We start from the raw sequence: 19,557 nt of genomic DNA, 5'->3' as shown, positions 1-19,557 counted from the left end.
TCTAAAATTTTGGATAAATATTGGAAAGTCTCTGAAGTCTTCCTACTTCTCACTGTCGAAACAAAGACTCTTAGTAATTATGCCTTTTGAGGCTTGGCATTGAAGACTTGAGATTTTCATTGACTGTCCACCTCAAAGGCATGTTGGGCGGACTCCTTTTAGTTTTCAGCCCTTCCTTCCAAACTCCTATCTTACTCTTCGTTCAGCCAAGCATGTATATGTTCTCAATTAGGAAAGGGGGATGAGTCTCTGCTAGTTACCTGTGGCTATGCCTAATCTGTAAGATCAAAGCATTGGGAGTATTGAAGTTCAACACGTATGTTTCCATATTCCTCTGATTTCTATTTTTTGGGGTTGGGACAACTCCATATACATTAAAGGGTCTGTTAGTTTTGCCAACATTGTTGGCTTTGGTCAACATTGATCTTACTTGTATGGGCACGTTATGTAAAAGATACAAGTCATTGACCAAATTAATCCAAAAGTTCCAACCTAGGGACAAATATCAGGGAAGAGAGAAGAGAATGTAGCCATTGATATTGTTGATGGTCATCAAATAAGCAGTCCAAAGACTGGACATTTTGGATAAAACCTAATCCTATGGTTGGCTGAACAGAATTTAAAAGAACCATAATTTAGTAATTTCTAAATAATTTGGAAACCATGTAGTCTTGGCCTACAATTTGTTAGTAAAAGAGAGATTGCGGTTTTGGGTCTTCCTTCGTGAACACCAAGAGGAATTTTTTGGTCAGCAGTGGTAATCTTCAGTGAAAAAATAACAGAATATTTTGGAGTAATTTAGATATTGGGAGACCTTCCTTGCATTGTGGAATGGATGACAGAGGCAGCCTGGAGACATTGATATTTCCGTTGGTAGATCATTCGTTCCGAGGAAACCTTTTGTACTCCTTGTATCTGTGTGTAACGCGATCATTATTCAGAAGTCTGACATTTGTGCTATTTCTGGCTGATATGTTTTTTTCTTTTTTTACATGATTGCAATGCAAATAGCTTAAGCAAATAGAAATTACAACAGGAGGCGGAGGCCTCTTTAACTGCTTACGCTCTGGGGCAGAAGATTTTTATTTTTTTGTATTTTTTGTGATTGACAATGGTGGAAGGGCAGTGGCCTCCAAATGTATGTAACTGATTTATTGACCCTGTCAAGTATTGATGTTGAGCAGCTGAACATTTTCCGCAGGGTAGGATGTATTTAACCAGTCCTTTCTCCTCCCAGTGGGCCTCAGTCTATTTTCCTTCACTCACACGCTTTTATAGAGAGTCAAATTAACCTGTCAGAATTGTTTTTGGTGTGTGGGAAGAAGATGAAGAACTTGGTGTAAACCCACGCAAACAATTCTTAGCGCTCATCGTGCTTTGAAGAATGTTTGTCAGTATATTGGTCTACCTTGCCTAGAACGTTCATTCAGGAGATGACATCTCTCACGAATCCTTAGTACCCATGAGCACTCGCCTCGTCCGTGTGTTCTTGCTGGTTTTACAAGAAAAGGGAAAATCTAGTGCTAGACAACTCATCCCTCAAAACAAAAAAGCTTGGGCATTGAAATGCCAACTGCCCAATCCTTATTTTCTCCGGCATAATAATGTGTTGGGGAAGAGTCTTTAGGCACCTGTACAAATTAGATGGCTGACTGGTGGTGCAGAAATCAGCCCGTTTGATCAACTTTCATCCAATCTGAAAGGAAGTCTTAATAGCCATTGTTAGGTGACTTTAAGAAGGCCATAGTGCTGGACCATTTTTATGTCTGTATTGTGGCCACAGAAGCTATTTCAGGAAATCTGGATGAAAAAATAGGAATCAAAATTTCTGGACAAATCCTCAACAAACTTAAGTACACAGATGATACAACATTGATGGTAACAAGCGTAGATGTAATGAAGGACTTCTTATGGAGTGTCCAGATGGAAAAGCTTGAACATGGGACTGCTACTCAACACAAAAAGACAGATATTAACTACTGCCAGGTACGACCAGGACACATTTGAGATTAACTAAATTGTAAAGGACTTCAATCTACTTGGATTGATGATCACTCAAGATGCAGCAACGACATCGTAAGTCAATAGGAGAATATCTATGGGCAAATCAACAGTTAAGTCACTGGACATGGTCTTCAAATCGAGGAACATTTCACTGGCGACAAAGACAAGGCTCGTACATAGTCTGGTCTGCTCTGTAATAACATATGGGTGCTATTCCTGGACACTAAAGAAGCAAAAACGGAAGAAGAATCAACACTTTCGAAATGTGCTGGAGAAGGTTATCAATACCATGAATGACATTAAAACAAACAAATCAAGCCAGACATGTCGCTGGAAGCAAGGATCACCAAGCTATGACTTCCCTACTTTGGATACACCATACGAAAAGAGCAATCACTGTAGAAGAACATCATGGTCTGAAGAATAGAAGGAACAATGCGAAGTGGAAGACCAGAAATCTGATGGCTTGATAGTATATCAAGATAACTGTGGAGAAGACCCTGGTGGACCTATCTAGGCTGCACAAGATCGATTTTCCTACAGAGCGTTCATTCATCAAGTTGTAATGGCTCTAGGTCAAGCCGAAGGCCGTTAAATAAATTATGACCATAGTATCGGACCACCTACAGTAAAACCCTGTAGTAATCTACGTTTTGGCTCATTTATACCCCAGGAAGTCATGATTTTGTAAACGTAATACAGATTTTAACATTCGGCCACCAGAAGGTGGTCATATTGGATCTCCCTGTACATACCCATTAGTATGAATGATGCTCAGAGGTGGAGCTACTTTTTAAGACTGAACCATAAGGGGATGGGACAGTGCTTTAATACCAACCAATGCCTATGGACAAAGGTAACGCAGTAACACTACCCAACCACACACACAACTTGCTTATAAGTGTGTCCACTTTGTTTTCACCATTTTATTGCCTATGTGTGGTAAAAATGTATTTATCGTTAGTTTTGCATCTCGTATTTTTACATGGCTTGCTCTACTTTGCTAGTGTAGCGCCCCCACTGTCGCAGGGCCGAGGGGTACCCGGTACCGGGCCTCTGAGTCTCTGTTCTGGGGTAGTCACGGTGGCTAGACCCGGCCCGTGACCCTGCTGAGGGGCGTACAATGTAGGTAGAGGTATAGGAGGGTGTTATCGTGCAGGACGCAATCAATCACAAGGACACAGGGGTGCAGTCTCTTTACCTCTTTACTGAAGGTCTCAAAGTCCTCAATCCGGAATACGGTTAACCAGGCTGCGCAAGTCCGGCCGGTCCGATGGCACCTCCAGAATTCCCTTTGCAGGTGGAAATCTGTGTCTACCTGCTAGCGCTTGTGTGTTGCGGTCCTCCCCTGCTGTGCTTATGGGATAGTCCCCACAACTGTTGTGTCTGTTTCTCGTGTTCCCTCACAACTCGATCGGATGATGTTCTTCTCCTCCGTCCCTTCCTGATGTTCTGGTTAGGACGCACCCGTATGACGGGTAGGCTCGGAGCTCTTCCGGGACCCTAGAGTCGCCCCTCTCCTGTTGTTGCCCCCTATGTCTGCTTAGGTGATGTATGTGAGACAGCCCGCCTATGACTGACTGTCCTGCCGTAGGTTTGAAGTATGGCCTGGAGTTCTATACTTCCTCGGTGTTCCGGCCACCGGTAAATTGCACCTCAGTAGGATGTTGCCTCGGTCTTACAGCACGACTCCCACTGGTATTTCTCCTTCTTGGTTTGATCTTGTTTCTCACTCAGCACAATAAATCTCGCTTCTTATCCTTTCTTGGGGCACCGCCGCAATGTCGTGCAGGCACGGTCCCGTAACGTTCTCTCTGGTTGCCAGGCCTCTGTCAGGATCCCACCCCTGACAGGGACCCTACCGAATCTTCCCCCACAACACCCTCTGCCACAAGGTGTTGCCTGGTTCCAACCCAGTCAGCTTTCTGATCTAACTTCCTGCCTGACCCCCAGTTTTACCAAAGTGTGAGGAGAGTGGCCTAATGAATAGAACCCTTAGCTCCCCCTGGAGGCCAGACTGTGAAATGTATTGGTGTATGTGATACCTGGTCAGATGAACTCCTTCAGTGCCATCAGACGTACCATAGCCCCCCATAGTGGCGGGGCAACAGTACTGCAACGACCAGGACTCTGGGGCGCTGCACTAGGAGAAGAGATGTACATCACCCCCGATTATCTGAGCTCTGAATTATCTTTTAGTGGCAGAACAGTCAGTTAAGCAGATGATATCAATATCTACCCATGAGACATAACTGCCGTATACATAGATGCTGCGATTTCTTCTAAAAGTGCCAGAACATTAAGGAATCATCTAGAATGAGAAAAACGTCTGCTTCCTTCCGAAACCCGCCACCCGAGCTGTGATACCGCGTACAACCAGTGGACAAGACTATTCCAAATGTCTCAAATTCTTATAAACCTCTTTTTAATTAAGGCTTCCAAGCAAAAAACAGCACTAAGTGTTAACGTCTGTGGTTTTCTTGTTTTTTTTTTTTTTTTTTTTCATGCTCATTCTCATGACTGATAGATATGCCGTATCACTAAAATCAGCATTTTCTGATTCTTCTACATATTTTGCTTCTGCTTTTTTCTTATGACGGAAGATGTGGGGTTATCTGGTGTATTTCCTACTACTTGCTATCTTTCAGAGTTTCTCCTTCCCCTCAAAATTGGGTTTTCTGGTGTCCTGATCGTCAGGCCCGTGTTTGTCCATGGCCTAATGGACTCCAATACCCTCATAGAACAGCCCTCAAAAATTATGAACCCTTTTTTTTATAATTGTGTACTTTCCTTCTATAATCCTTGTAGTTACTCGGTGCCGTCACGTAGATCATAGATTTGTAGAATTCTCTCCACACTGTATGGACGTATCTGGGTAAACAAATATTAGACCTTCAGCTCTTCTGACTACCAAAGTCCAGTTCTAGGGTGTCATGAAATTTCCTAATCCAATGACCTGGGAAGATTAGATTTTGGGCTTTGCTCCACAGACCTCATTGACTTTTTTGGGATTCCGGAACTGCACAACTCCATACATCTCATAGTAGCCGTTCTCCGGTACTGCAGATCGTTTCCCATTGAAGTAAATATACAGCAAAAGAAGCTGCAAATAACTGAGGAGTTGGATCTGACATTGATTACCTTTTCTTAGAAAGGTGGAAACAAACCAGGAAAGTAAACTTGGGGTTCATCGAACGCAATGTAATTGCCCTAGAGTTTTGCGTCGGTGTCTGTTTTGCTTGAACATGTTGTTTCTCTTCTGCATAGAACTTTCTGTTCCTGTTGACATGTCGGACAGATAGTAGATAGTGGAAAAAAAAATAACCAGAACGCGTGTATAACCTGGACGATGAACAAGTGTTGTCGTGCATCATCATCTTCAACAGATGTTCAGTGTTATTTCAAAGGACCTTGTCGCGGCAACCCAAAAGTACCGAATATAATGCGATGGATAATGATGCTTGCCTAATTCATGCACTTATGTAATTGTCACTACTGGACACTTCTAAAATGCTGCAAACAAAATTTAAAACAAGTTCTCACCTCCCGGACCAGCACATCTCCAAAGATGATGACACTCAGCTGACTCTTCTGGAGATCATAGGACATTATGTCTCATGAATGCTGCAGATTTCACACTTCTGTCAATCAGCATCCATTGTTTGGCAGCAGTGGTCACACAACTTTATTTCAAATGACCGATGGGAAAACTCTGTGCCGACATTGCTGGAACAGTGCCGGTCCGATACTTGGGTATGTGTTAATTTTTTGGGGGGATAAGTTGCATTTTAAGAAAGGAGGTTCTCCAGTGGTGAACTAACCTTTTCCGATCTTGGACTAGAAGCCCCAGAACTATAGGTTCCTCTTCCTAAAAGTTGAAAGGATTGAAGGTGCTAGCTCTGGTGTGTTATCGCAGAATGAGATCCTTAGCTCAGTAAGGTAGACAACCTGTTCTTTTGGATGAGTTGGAGGTCTTTAGTGATGAGAGAACATGCTGGGATAAGGTATTATCCGAGCATGCTCGTGTGCTAACTGAGTATCTTCGGCGTGCTGGAAAAATATGTATGAGTCTCGACAGGTGCAATACTTGCATTGATTGCTTAACAGCCAAGAGACATGTGTTATGATCCGTTGACCTTGGAGCCGCATGAAACTTTCTCTGGAGTGGGTGGAAACTATACTGACTGCAGATCCTGAACTAACACCGCAACTAGAAGTAGCCGTGGGGTGTGCCTAACAAACCCTAGACACCTCGACACAGCCGGAGGACTAAATACCCCTAAAGATGGAAATAGGAATACTACCTAGCCTCAGAGCAGACCCCCAAAGGATAGGCAGCCCCCACGAATATTGACTGTGAGTAGGAGAAGAAAAGACACACGCAGGCAGAAAACAAGATTTAGCAAAAGAGGCCACTCTAGCTAAATAGGAAAGGATAGGACAGAATACTAGGCGGTCAGTATTAAAACCCTTCACAAAATATCCACAGCAGATAATACAAAAACTTCCACAATCTAACTAAAGACGTGGAGTGAATATCTGCAACCCCAGAGAATCCAACAAAGACTGAGAAAATACTGACACAATCTAAGCTGGACAAGAAAACACAAAAGAATAGCACTGAATTATGAAGCACACAGCATGTGCGCCACAGAAACAAAACCAGACACTTATCTTTGCTGATTTGGCAGAAAGGCAGGAGGAACCAGGCAGAGGTCCAATACCTCCCAACAACAATTGACAACTGGCAAGGACTAATGAATCCTGCACGCCTAAATACCCCAGTCAGAACTGCAATCAGCAGATGCCCCTGACCAGGACTGCAACTCAGGGACAACTGCATTACCACCTACAACCACCGGAGGGAGCCCAAAAGCAGAATTCACAACAGACATGCAGCCACGAAAACTCTAGCATGTTTTTCGAGCAAGCCGAAGACACCTGGTTTGTACACGAGCATGCTTGGATAACACTTGATCCCAGCATGATCGCTCATAACTAGTTGTCTTCCTTGAGCAGTCCTTTTGTTGGCACCCTCAGTCGGCTGCTATAAATTATGGGGGAAAGCAGCAACAAGTATTTAATTACCCCCATCCCCACTTGTGAAATTAAGCATTATGTGGTATTTATTTAAAGCAATGGGTCACCCGTGTAACGCCCAAACATCCAGGGTAAATGATGCTTTTTGTAGTCGCCACTGTGGCTAATAGATGAGGATCCTCCTTCCATAATTTTTCCTATTAAATTCCCAAATGGGGTATTTGAAAATTGCATTTTCTAAGCCTGACAAGGTGCCCATAGACGTGCCGATATCTTTATTGCTCTCTTTCTGATAACCATTTGCCAAACCAATTCTCAATTATTTAAATAGTTTTGATGCGTATGAAAACTTCAGAAAAACTCGGATTCCATGATTGTGCATTTTTCCAGCAGTTTAGAACTAAATTCAATAGTGTCCTCTTAAGAAATGTCTCATGTTATCCAGTTGTAGAATGATTTAATAAACCTGTGGACTTGTAGCCGCAGAGGTAGAATTTTTCCTAAGTCCATCGTCCAAACGGTATTATAAGTAACACAGGATAGATCCGGGCCTGTTACAGATCTTGCACTTCGGTCCAGGAGCCTCACCCAATTCCTCCTCCTTGCTCTTTCATATAGACATTGTGAGGCCGATCCTCTCTATGTGATAAATGCCGGTTATTCTAGGACACGTGGCGTAATGAATATCGCAGTGGGGGTTTCCTATAGGCGCCAACATAGAAATTCTAAAATTATCCACTCCTGAGTTACATCGAGACTTGGGTTATGCCTGGCAAACTTTGCATACTCGCTCACCGGCATGTTTTGCTTGTTGTACCACATGTTAACTGCTGATGATTGAAATGACTTTAGAATACATTGAGAACGTGATTAAAAATATTTATACTTTGCCCACAATTTTGCTTGCCAAAAGTAAGTTGTGGTACGAACACACTGTACCCTATGAATAAATACACGTCTTAACACATCATTAAAGACTCCCACCCAAACGTGCATTCTCATTCACGCACACTGAGCCGGATGAGGCAGCTGCGGGCTTCATGTCGGGATTGTATCAATCATTCTATCTGTAGGACTAGCTACAGAGAAAAGCAGACGTATCCTACTACCGGCTGGGAGGCTAGACGAGAGGATATCTTTCTGGAAGATGTAGGTTAGTGGCACCAGTGGTGTTGCATAACCATGTCTTCTTACTGGTAGACCATACTCCATTTCTTGCAGGTCCTCTGGATGTTCTCATGACACGGGAAGTTCTTCACTGTTTTTAGCCACTCACACTTTTTGAGAATGGTAATTCTTTTTTGGGTAAATATATTTTTATTAAAGAGAAGAAAATTTTACAAGAAAAACAGTAGTTAAAAACTACGACAATGATCAAAGTACTTTTTCTTATGATATACAATTCGAGAAGAGTAACACAAAAAACACTCGTTGGTAATTCTTTTTTGGACCATTTTTAGAAACTAATTGGAAAAGTGTTCCCAACTATCGGCCTGTCTAAACAGGCCGGCAATCATTTAGCAAACTAGCAAAATGCTCGTTCTTTGGGTGTGATGATTTTCAAGCATAGTATTCTATGGGCACAGAATGTTTGTTGGACGATCGACAGGTTCGTTTAGAATGCCGATCGGCTTGTTGCATGTAGCCGATCTGCTTTCGTTTATCAGTCTGAATTGGGTTGCCTATAGGGACCATGGATGCTTGGATATAGACAATTTAAGGGTCAAAGCTTGATGCGGCACCACTTAGTCTGATGACTCAAAAGTAAAGTTGGGACACAGTACTGGATGCGTTGCATCCAACAGGTTTGGTGCACACTTACAAAAATTTTAAAATGTTGTTTTCTGGGACACATGCTCCTTTTAAGGAGCTCGTTGCTTGTTTCTGCCACCTGCATGTTCCTTTTGGATGTCCTAATGGCAAAGTTTGTGGCACGCAAAGCACTTCCCTGGTTTTTGTTTGCATATCCGCAATGCCTTTTCCCGTAGACCATGCCCTTTTTTTTTTTGCACCCAAATGCTAAGCCAGACCCTGTGCCAACAATGAAAAGAAAAAAAGTTGGGACAGCATCACCGTAGGCTCTAATAGTTCTCAACTACAAACTAGTGGAGTCTCCATAGTGGCTGAAGTTTCTGAGAAGTAAACAATAAAAACTTGTCTGTGACTCCAATGGTGGTTTAATTATCAAATTGCAATAATTTTCCAAATTTTAATTTTATTACTGTAGTTAAAACTTTTTCTTTTAGATGAGGTCACTCGTTCAGCTGGGACAGAGGAGACCGTCCTGATCCTGACAGCCGTAGCAGGATTGGTTTATACACCGGAATAACAGACCATCATCACCTCCACTGTAACCTCCGCGGAGGGAGAGACGCTATCATCCATGCCGCGTCCTTATCATACGTGCACATGACAAGACCAAGGTGTAGTGGAAGAGCGGGTCACAACCTTACAAGAGAGAAGGGCTTTATATTTAGACTTCTCCATCCTGAGAAATTCCTGAAATATTTTGTGTCCCTCAGAAAGACACAATATGATAGTGATGGCATTTTCACAATATAAGGACCAGGCCGGCAGCTGGAAAGGGCTCACCTCTCAAATTCCAGACCCCGAAATCCAGGAACCTGACCAAGAACCAAATGTGATTGTTCTGGCAACCTGTTGAGTTATCCAGCCAACAAAACTTAACACAGAGATATCCATCCACCAATAGTGCTATACAGAAATATCGCATGGAGAAAAGTATGTGCCCCCTCCACGTACCGTTTTTTTTTTCCTACGCTTATCCACATTTATGGATTTTGTTGCGAATCTTCGTTCACATAATCATTACATTTTTCAATGAATCTTTGCTCATTGCAAGGATCCATTGAAAAATACACATCCATAGGTAAACTCTGCAATGTTCTCCACCTGCGTGGACAGGGCCCCGAGCGAAAGAGTCTCAGTGGGCCCCCCCCTTTAACACATACCACGATTCATGATGCACAGATACAGCAGAGAAATATAGGTATAGTACAATGCCAGATTTCGCTTCTTACATGAGTGATAGCTATTTTAAATTCAACAATACCAGACAGCAGAGGGGCTTTATATAAGTCAACCCCTTATATGCCAATTTTTGTGACCTATTCCCTTTTCCTCAGTTACCAGTATGCATTTAGCTGAACTTGCTGCAAAGAAAAAATTGCATACATTGAATGACCATTTTTTAATGGAAAACTTTTAAAAGTAAACATTAGAAAGTATTAACGTAGCATATAGCAGAGCCACGTAGTATATAACACAGCCACGTAGTATATTACACAGCCCATGTAGTATATAACACAGCCCACGTAGTATATGGCACTGTCATGTAGTATATAACAGCCCACATAGTATATGACACAACCCATGTAGTATATGACACAACCCATGTAGTATATAGCACAGCCATGTAGTATATAACAGCCCACGCAGTATATAACACAGCCCACATAGTATATGACACAACCCATGTAGTATATAGCACAGCCATGTAGTATATAACACAGCCCACGTAATATATAGCACAGTCATGTAGTATATAACAGCCCACTCAGTATAGAGCACAGCCCATGTAGCATATTGCACAGCCATGTAGTATATAGCACAGCCCATGTAGCATATTGTACAGCCATGTAGTATATAGCACAGCCCGCATCCCCCCCCCCCCCGAGAATGGCCCCAGAGTCCAGTACTCACTGTTATAATAAAAAAAAAAAAAAAAACACGCTCCTCACCTCTCCTCGTGCCCGTGCTGCTCCATGCTCCTGTTTCAGCGGCCGCACTGCCTGGCACACAGTGAGTGCACCTGCAGTGTCAGAGGCAGAGCGGGGAATGATGGGAGAGGGAGCGTCAGCTGATGTTCTCTCCTCCATCATTGCTTTGAGCTGTATCGGCAGACGCCTCACAGGGGCCCCTTAGCGGCTGCGTGATGTGCCGCTAGCTGGGGGCCCCTTGAGGAGCGGGGGCCATAGGACGCTGCCTGCCCCTAACGCCAACCCTGCCTGCAGGGGCCCCCCGGAGCCTCCGTGTACTGTACCGTGAATGGGCCCCCCGTCTCACCAGGGCCCCGGTACTTGCCCGGGTGCTGACACCATCCCTGTGCGTGGAGCTGACCCACCCAAAGTGAATCGTCACACCGTTTTCTTTCCGTAGATTCTTCTGGCGCTGCGTTTTTATATATAAATGTGATTTATTGAATCAAGAGAGGCAGAAAAATAAAAAAAAAACATATATACAGTATATCACAAAAGTGAGTACACCCCTCAAATTTTTGTAAATATTTTAGGTTTTCATGGGACACCACTGAAGATGTGACACTTTGGTACAATGTACAGTAGTCAGTGCAATGCTTGTATATCGGTGTAAATCTGGTGTGCGCTCTAACTCAACACACAGCAATTAATGTCTGTACCACTGGCAATAAAAGTGAGTACACCCTTAAGTGAAAATGGTCAAATTGTGCCCAATGTTCCCTCCTCGGTGACATGCGATTCATTAGTGTCACAAGGTCTCCGGTGTGAATGAGGAGCAGACGTGTAACATTTGGTGTGATCACTCTCATACTCTCTCCTACTGGTAACTGGAAGTCAGCATGGCTCCTCATGGCAAAGAATTGTCTGAGGATCTGAAAAAAGAATTGTTGCTCTACATAAAGATGGCTGAGGCTATAAGAAGATTGTCGACACTCTGACACTGAGCTGCAGCTGTGGCCAAGACTATACAGCGGTTTAACAAGTCAGGTTCCACGCAGATCTGGCCTCGCCATGAAGTTGAGTGCATCTGTTAAGCATCGTATCCAGAGGTTGTCTCGTCAGAATAGACGTATGATTGCTGCAGAAGTTACAGGGGTGGGGAGTCGGCCTGTAAGTTCTCAGAACATACGCCGCACACTGGATCAAATTAGTCTACATGGCTGTCATCCCAGAAGGAAGCCTCTCCTAAAGATGATGCAAAAGAAAGCCTGCAAACAGTTTGCTGTAGACGATGGCTTACTGAAACCATATCTTGAGTTCTGAGACAAAGATAAACTTATTTCGTTCATATGGTGTTAAGCATGTGTGTTACGGCAACCAGGTGAGGAGTACAAAGACAAGTGTATCTTGCCTACAGTCAAGCATGGTGGTGGGAGTGTCATGGGTTGGGGCTGCATGAGAGCTGCCAGCTGTGGGGAGCTACAGTTCATTGAGGGAACCATGAATGCCAACATGTACGGTGACGTACTGAACCAGAGCATGATCACTCGGAAACTGGGCCGCAGGGCAGTATTTCAATATAACGACCCCCAAGGACACCTCCAAGATGACTACTGACTTGCTAAAGAAACTGAGGGTAAAGTTGCTGAGCTGGCCAAACATGTCTCCAGACCTAAACCCTACTGAGCATCTGTGGGTCCTCCTCAAACTTAAGATGTAGGATCACAAGGTCTCTAACACCCACCAGCTCCAAGATGTCATCATGGAGAAGTGGAAGAGGATTTTAGTGACATCTGTGAAGCTATCGTGAACTCCATGCCCAACAGAGTTAAGACAGTGCTTGAAAATAATGGTGGCCACATAAAATACTGACACTTGGGCACAATTTGGCCATTTTTACTTAGGGATGTACTCACTTTTGTGATATATTGTGTGTTTTGTTTTGTTTTCCGGCTTCTCTTGCTTCAATAATCACATTTAGAGCATTTTTTTTTCAAGCAGAAACTTCAAAGGCATTGAACTCTATCCATGTTTTCTTATTAAAATGAATGTGGATCTTATTCAGAGATGATGGTCTTATTTATGTGGCTTTTGAAGCGGAATCTGTTCCAAATTCCATGTAAAAAAAAAAAACCCTCTGGTCCCAATTCATCATAATTACATTTTCATTTCATTTGCGCCTCATTTACGTTAACTTGGTTTTATCTGTTTTTTTCTTACATTATGGGTGGGGTTTTGCTTATCCGGATATATTATATTATCTCCTCATTTGCGACTCTTGGAAATGTCGCAAACGTTTCTGCACCTTTGTGCTCCACGACCCGAGTGGTGGGCAACATCCGTAAAATATTTTTTTTTTTACCCACTTGAAGACTAACGTGCAACTTTTTTTTTTTCTTCTCCCCCCACCACGACCATTCTGATATACTACGTGCATTTATTTATTCCGTCCTTCTCAGTGGTTACACTATGGTTTCAGCGATCACTGCAGATTTTTATTTTCCTCTCCTCTACATCTTTATACCTAAATTCCATTCCATGTCCTGTTTTCTTTTGTGTTGCGTGATAAAATATATATTTATTATCTCCATCCTCGTGATCCGGCTCCTCTGCAGGTCACCCATCATCTAGTGAGACCCCGGTGTCAAACACAACAGGCCGGTTGCCTAGCGACCCCCTTTCAATACCGCTTATTAGACCAGGTATCGGGAGGAACATTCCGTTGCACATTCTAATAATTAGATTCTTTTTTCCGCTTTGCGAATCTCCCTCTCCACGCCTTCTCGTTTATCACATTAACCCTTTCCATCACTCATTGCGTGTCGAGAATATATGTGGAAAATCAGCCCTGGCACCGCAGGAATGAATATGCCAATCTTTTTTTATTTTTTTATTTATTTATTTAATTTTTTTCCTTATTAACAATGATCTTTGTGGGATGTCCTGGAAAAACCCAGTCCAACCAATGGAGGCCTCACTGAGCAACTGGATCTGCTGCTAATGTCTTGGTGCCGGGGTCTTGTTTAGTCCAGGCCTTAATGGACCAGGACTGTTTTGGCACTGACACTAAACTACATAATACATAAGACCCCATGGCACATATGGACCTCCGTATATGTCCACGCTGGGGTCCACTTGTACAGTTATCCTGGTGGCCATGGGCCGGACAAAGGCCCCTGTCGTCGCCTCCATCAGTCGCCGCCTCCATCTTGGTACTCTGGGCAGCGCAGTCTCAGGCCGAGCTTTATAGGTGGTGTTATACTGCAGTATATAGAACAAGTAAGCGAACAATCGCAGGTTCATGTCTAAACCGGGCTAAAAGTAAAGTAGAAATTTAAAAAAAAAGTTTTAGTCGCCCCTGTGAGGAGCTGACTATGGACCAAGGACTATTGGACCAATGGACGCGGAGCAGAGTCCACGGCTCTACGGGATGCAGACTTTTTCCAGCACGGAGCACCGGTTACATAGATATTATTGATGTGTTTGATTGGAGATTCGCTTGCTGGTCAGTTCATCCTCAGGAATCAATGTTTCCATTCAGTGACAGCAAGCAGAGGAAGACATTCAGGCTGGATCTTCTGTATACCACAGAGGGTCTCCCATGCAATCCCAGGTGATGGGGTTCAGCCTGAGTTAGACGCTCCCACCAGTGACCTTTGGGAGGGGAGTGTTTTCCGGGGGGGCGTCTTGGGGTATTGAGGGCTGACGTTATATATGGTAAAATGATCCCGAAAGAAAAAAAAAAAAAGCCCCTTACGGCTATGGGGATGAAAAAATAACAAAGTTCTGACTCTTACAAGAAGAGGACAAATCAAAAGCCTAGCGGGACCCACTGGTTCCATTGTTGGTAGGAAGACTACAGCAGTGGACGGACCTTACCAAACAGCTCCTCGGATCCCGGCTGCCAGGACTGAATGACATGATGTCTGACGGAGACTGTCGTCCCGATGACATTTTAGGAAGAGGCTTTGTGACACCACGACCCGCTTACAGTTGGCTGTGACTCTGAAACAGATGGCGACCTGGAGATTGTGCATTGTCGGAGCGCTAGGTGGCACTTCTAGATTTCCGTCATTCCAAATGGTAGCACTCAGTCCGGTGACAAGCTCTGGGCGCCATGTTTGTTATCGCATCGATCTGCAGTTTCCGTCTGTCAGTTGTCACACTTTTTTTTTTTTTTTGCATCTCTGGTGGAATGTTCTTCACCTCCTGGCATTGCCGCGGTTAAGCCGCTCATTAGCACAGCCGCCGTTAGATGGTGTGACGCATGTGTAACTAGGGCCTTCCAGGCTATCACTGCCACGCGATGCCTTCACATGCATTGGAATCACTGATGCTTTCCTAAAAATAAATGAGAATTATTCTCTGTTTCCATGGAGGCAGATGGCTTTGTCAGTCGACAGGGAGAGGCTGCGGGGAAAATGGAGTGAACAGGACACGATGAAGACGACCGTTAACCCTTCTCACTCCAAGATCCGATTATCTCAAGAGGCTGCATCTGAATTCCTCAGATAGAGGCGGCATCTGATAATCCGGCATCTACTGGATAGTGGATCAACCATACAATTGGGCATCAGAGCGGGCACGTATGTCAGCTAAAGTCCTCCTTGACTACCACACTATACATAGATGTAGGACCATTTTTTAGATTACTGGGTTTAGTTGGTCGGAGATCATGGCGGGACACTGAAAAACGATTGCGGGGCCTAGTGAGGCAAGAGGCGCCGAGGATTCTGGCCGCAGAAGTGAAGGCTGCCATGGAGGACCAGACTGGACACTGGACCAGTCCGGTGCAAATCTTTTCGCTTAACTCTGGATTATCTTTACACCACCCATTTTAGCCATCCTGGAAGTAATGGGGTAGATACACTGTAGTTTTGGCATATAAAAGCTTCCTACAGCTGTTTGTCAGGTCATTGAGATATATGCAATTATTATTATTTTTATTTATTTTTCATGGGGCAGCCAGAAAACAAGCAGAGTCAAATGTCAAATTTGTCTCTGCTTCATCTGCATTTGCTCATGTCAGGAAAGCGACAATCTTAACTCTTCACTTGAGAAGAGATATGTTCTTAGATCAAGTCACTTTTCTGCCTGAGATCTTGCGCCTGGGCGTTCCCCAGGAAAGGAGCTGTTTTTAATAATAATTTTCCAATACCGTAGCTGAGTCCTGCTCCATTGGGATGCCTGTGTCGTAGCGATCGGTCCTCTGTGGCCGCCCCAGTAATGAGACTCCTGGGAATGGCTCCGTGTTAAGCGGCGTTTCAAGAAAATCACCATCACCTTTAAATTGGGCCAGTCATTGTCATAAAAAAATTCTACAATTTTGTTATAAAGTTTGTTTTCAAACCTTTTCACCATTTTCAAGACCTCTGCCTACCCTGAGTGAGTGGAAACATCCATAGGTTGAAATCCGTAGACATCGGCCACGATTCATCTTTTTTTTTGCTTTATTTTTCTGTTTTGTTTTTTTTTATTTGTTTTCACTGGTGGAACTTGTGCCAAATTCATCCAAATAGCACACAGTGTTTCTTGAACTTTTTTTCTTCACTTAACCCTTTCAACGAGCATTAAAATAAAAATAAAAAAAGGCAAGTTAGAATAAAACATCTGAAGAAAGAAAATCACCCAGTGTTGAGCAACACCTACGCCCCTCAAAAAAATACTGTAATAAAAAAAAATGTGGAAGGTGAAATAATTAGGATAAAATGATAGAAAAGCCACAATGATTTTGGTGCAAAAAGAAAGATGCCTACCTTTTATACATTAGTATTACTCACAGCTGAGGGTTTGCTACAGTGTATCCAGTCTACAGAATCCAGTATCCAGGTTACAGAATTGCAATGTATCTGTAAAAATTGGATGCTAGATTGTGGATCCGTATGGCATCTGATTTTTTTTTTTTTTTTTTTTTTTTTTTAATGCACTCAGGCTGGAACTGGCCAGAGGGGAGATGGAGAATCCTGTGGTAGGCCCCTGTATAGTAGTGCTGAAGAGTTCAGGCTTGGACTGGCCAGAGGGGAGATGGGGAATCCTCTGGTAGGCCCCTGTATAGTAGTGCTGAAGAGCTCAGGCTTGGACTGGCCAGAAGGGAGATGGAGAATCCTGTGGTAGGCCCCTGTGAAGTAGTGCTGAAAAGCTCATGCTTGGACTGGCCAGAGGGGAGATGGGAAATCCTCTGGTAGGCCCCTGTGAAGTAGTGCTGAAGAGCTCAGGCTTGGACTGGCCAGAGGGGAGATGGGGAATCCTCTGGTAGGCCCATATGAAGTAGTGCTGAAGAGCTCAGGCTTGGACTGGCCAGAGGGGAGATGGGGAATCCTCTGGTAGGCCCCTGTGACGTAGTGCTGAAGAGCAGTGCTATTACACTTGATTCACTATTTCAGGAAAAATATATAATGTAATCATTCAGTAAATAAGGTAGCCAAATTAATATTACATAAAAGTAAATTTGCCTTTTAGGGTCTGGTCCTTATTGCATGTAGCTGAGCAGTAGACCCCAAGAGTCCGTTATTGGTGGTCCTTTTGTCAACCCAGTCTGACACTGTACGCACCTATAGACTTTAATGGGTCCGATTTATGGAATAAGCTGTACAACTGTTAGAGCAGTTGTCCAGGCTTATGACATTGATCAGCGGGGGTCCGACACACGGCTCCCCCACCGATCAGTGGTTTTTATCTCCGGATGTGAACAGAGCCCAATGATGAGGCCAGTTTTCCATTTAGTGTCAAGGGGACCCTTATTCTAATAAATGGGGAGCCTCGAGGTGGGACACTTTTATGGATATACCATAGGTGATAGTAGTTGGAATACCCCTTTATGGTCACCTGAAGGCTGTCAAGTGGGTTGTCACCCAGCTTTTCTAGAGATTATAATGCATTGCATCTGTTACAGTTCGGTGAGTTCAGCCTCAGCTGCTGCACAACATCGTACTGAGCAGACGGCTATAAATAAAATCTCTGCGGCGTTCATCCTAACCATATGGACCGGTAGTCATAGCTGCCTGCTCTTATAATAGAGATGTCTGCTGCTCAGCCGGAGATGGGAGACCCTGGAGAGAACTAGTGAGCCGGCATCAAGGTAGCACCAGGGGAGGCTCATCCATATACATGAGGAAATCTGGGCCCCCGCTGCCTCGTTACCAGGGACAGTGCCTCCTCTGGGGATGACTGGGTGCATGTAAACCAGAAAAAAATCACACCTCTTTATTAGCTGTAACCAAAATTCCCAGGGTCATAGGAGATGTCCCCTTTCTTCCAGAAATAGCGCCACTCTTATCTGATGGTTTAATTTGGTATTGCACGGCACCTTCCTGCATATTTTTTGCAATTGGGTTACATTAAAAAATTTGACACCATTTTGGCTTCTACAGTCTCTGCACTGTCAGTTACTGGCTGCAGAATGAGCTAACGGAGAATCCACAGGTGAGCGCATTCTGGCGGGAGAGATGGAGTCGTGTCTTCCTTCGTCTGAGCTCATTTCAGATCACAAAGTTCTGCTCAACTTTCATGTGGTCATAGATCAGTACAAGAAGGAAAATGAGCGTTATAAAATCATCCGAAGCTCACTGACTGATTCTCAGGTAACTCAATCTGCAGCCATCAGGACTGTAGAGCGGTGCAAAACTTTTAATGAAACCCAATTACAAATCTTTTTTTTCTTTTTTTTTTTTTTTTTTTTAGCCAAAAATATCTGATCTTTTTTAAGGGGATCCTGCTTTTGGAGTGGGAACTCTCCAAATCCTTAAAAAAAAAAAAAGTCAGTTTCCTCACCAAAAACTCAGCTAAAATATTCAGTGTGCACATGCCCTCATAGAGAAGCTCAGTTTAAGCTCATAGTGGGGGTCCTGAGCAGGGGACCCTGCACATGGGAGGCAGGTATATAACCCAGATGAAGTGGCAGTGAGCATGTGCGACCAACACTCCTATTGTTGATGAATGGAGTAGTGGTCGCACATGCTCACTGCCACTTCATTTACACATGAGACTTTGGGACCCCATTCTCTCGGAAGTCCTAGCGGCTCAAATCCCTGCGATCATACATTAGCCCTCTATTCTCTGGAGGAAAGTGAAAAATGTGTATTGTGTCCTCCATGACAAAAAAAAGTTGTTTTCCTTTTTTTTTTTTTTTCTTAAATAGATTTCTCAGTAAAAAAATGTTTTTAATTGTCTGGGGAAAAAAAAAAATCTCCATGTTCTTCTTATGTAATAGCGTGTGGTCATGAACCGAGGCAGCTGCCCGGACCACCCGGCTTCCTCAGATCATTAAGCCTCTTTACAATGTCTCAGGTCCCCCTCCCCAGATCCAAAAGGTTTTCACTCAGCCGTGCCGTGATTGTCCTAAAGTAAGTGTCTTTCAGACCGCGAGGGGCATCATTCATCATTGATTTAAAGAGCATATAATTATGGCTGTCCGTATCCAGCGGAGGATGAATGCGCCGTCGGGGGGGCTGCATTGCTCGGTGTCACAGAGCATATGACTATAGAATAGATCTCGGTCCTCGTCTGTCTCCAGATGTAGGATTCGAGCTTCTTCCATCCTGTGTAATTAGCTTGTTATAGACGACAATGGATCTTTACTCCTTTTATACTTGACAGCCGGCGATAATTGATCTGTGTATATTGTTTATTATTTGTATTGCCCGAGGTTGACTGCTCTAGTTTCACTTAAAGGGATATGTCATGATGATCTTAATGCTGGAGCTAGTGGCACGGCTGTATAGGTCCTTTTTCAACAATAAAAATGATATATGCCTTGTATTAATCCGATGTGCCAGTCCTAAGAAATCAAGCTTTG

At 43.7% G+C, this 19,557-nt stretch overlaps 1 protein-coding gene across 1 annotated transcript in view; it reads left to right on the top strand.

Annotated features, from left to right (window-relative positions):
- Positions 1-19,557, top strand: part of CAMK1 (calcium/calmodulin dependent protein kinase I) — a 78,058-nt gene that overhangs the window by 39,641 nt on the left and 18,860 nt on the right. The window lies entirely within an intron of this gene.

This window comes from Ranitomeya variabilis, chromosome 8, assembly GCF_051348905.1.
Source record: "Ranitomeya variabilis isolate aRanVar5 chromosome 8, aRanVar5.hap1, whole genome shotgun sequence".
Taxonomy (NCBI): domain Eukaryota; kingdom Metazoa; phylum Chordata; class Amphibia; order Anura; family Dendrobatidae; genus Ranitomeya; species Ranitomeya variabilis.
This window is presented reverse-complemented; position numbering and strand designations above follow the sequence as displayed.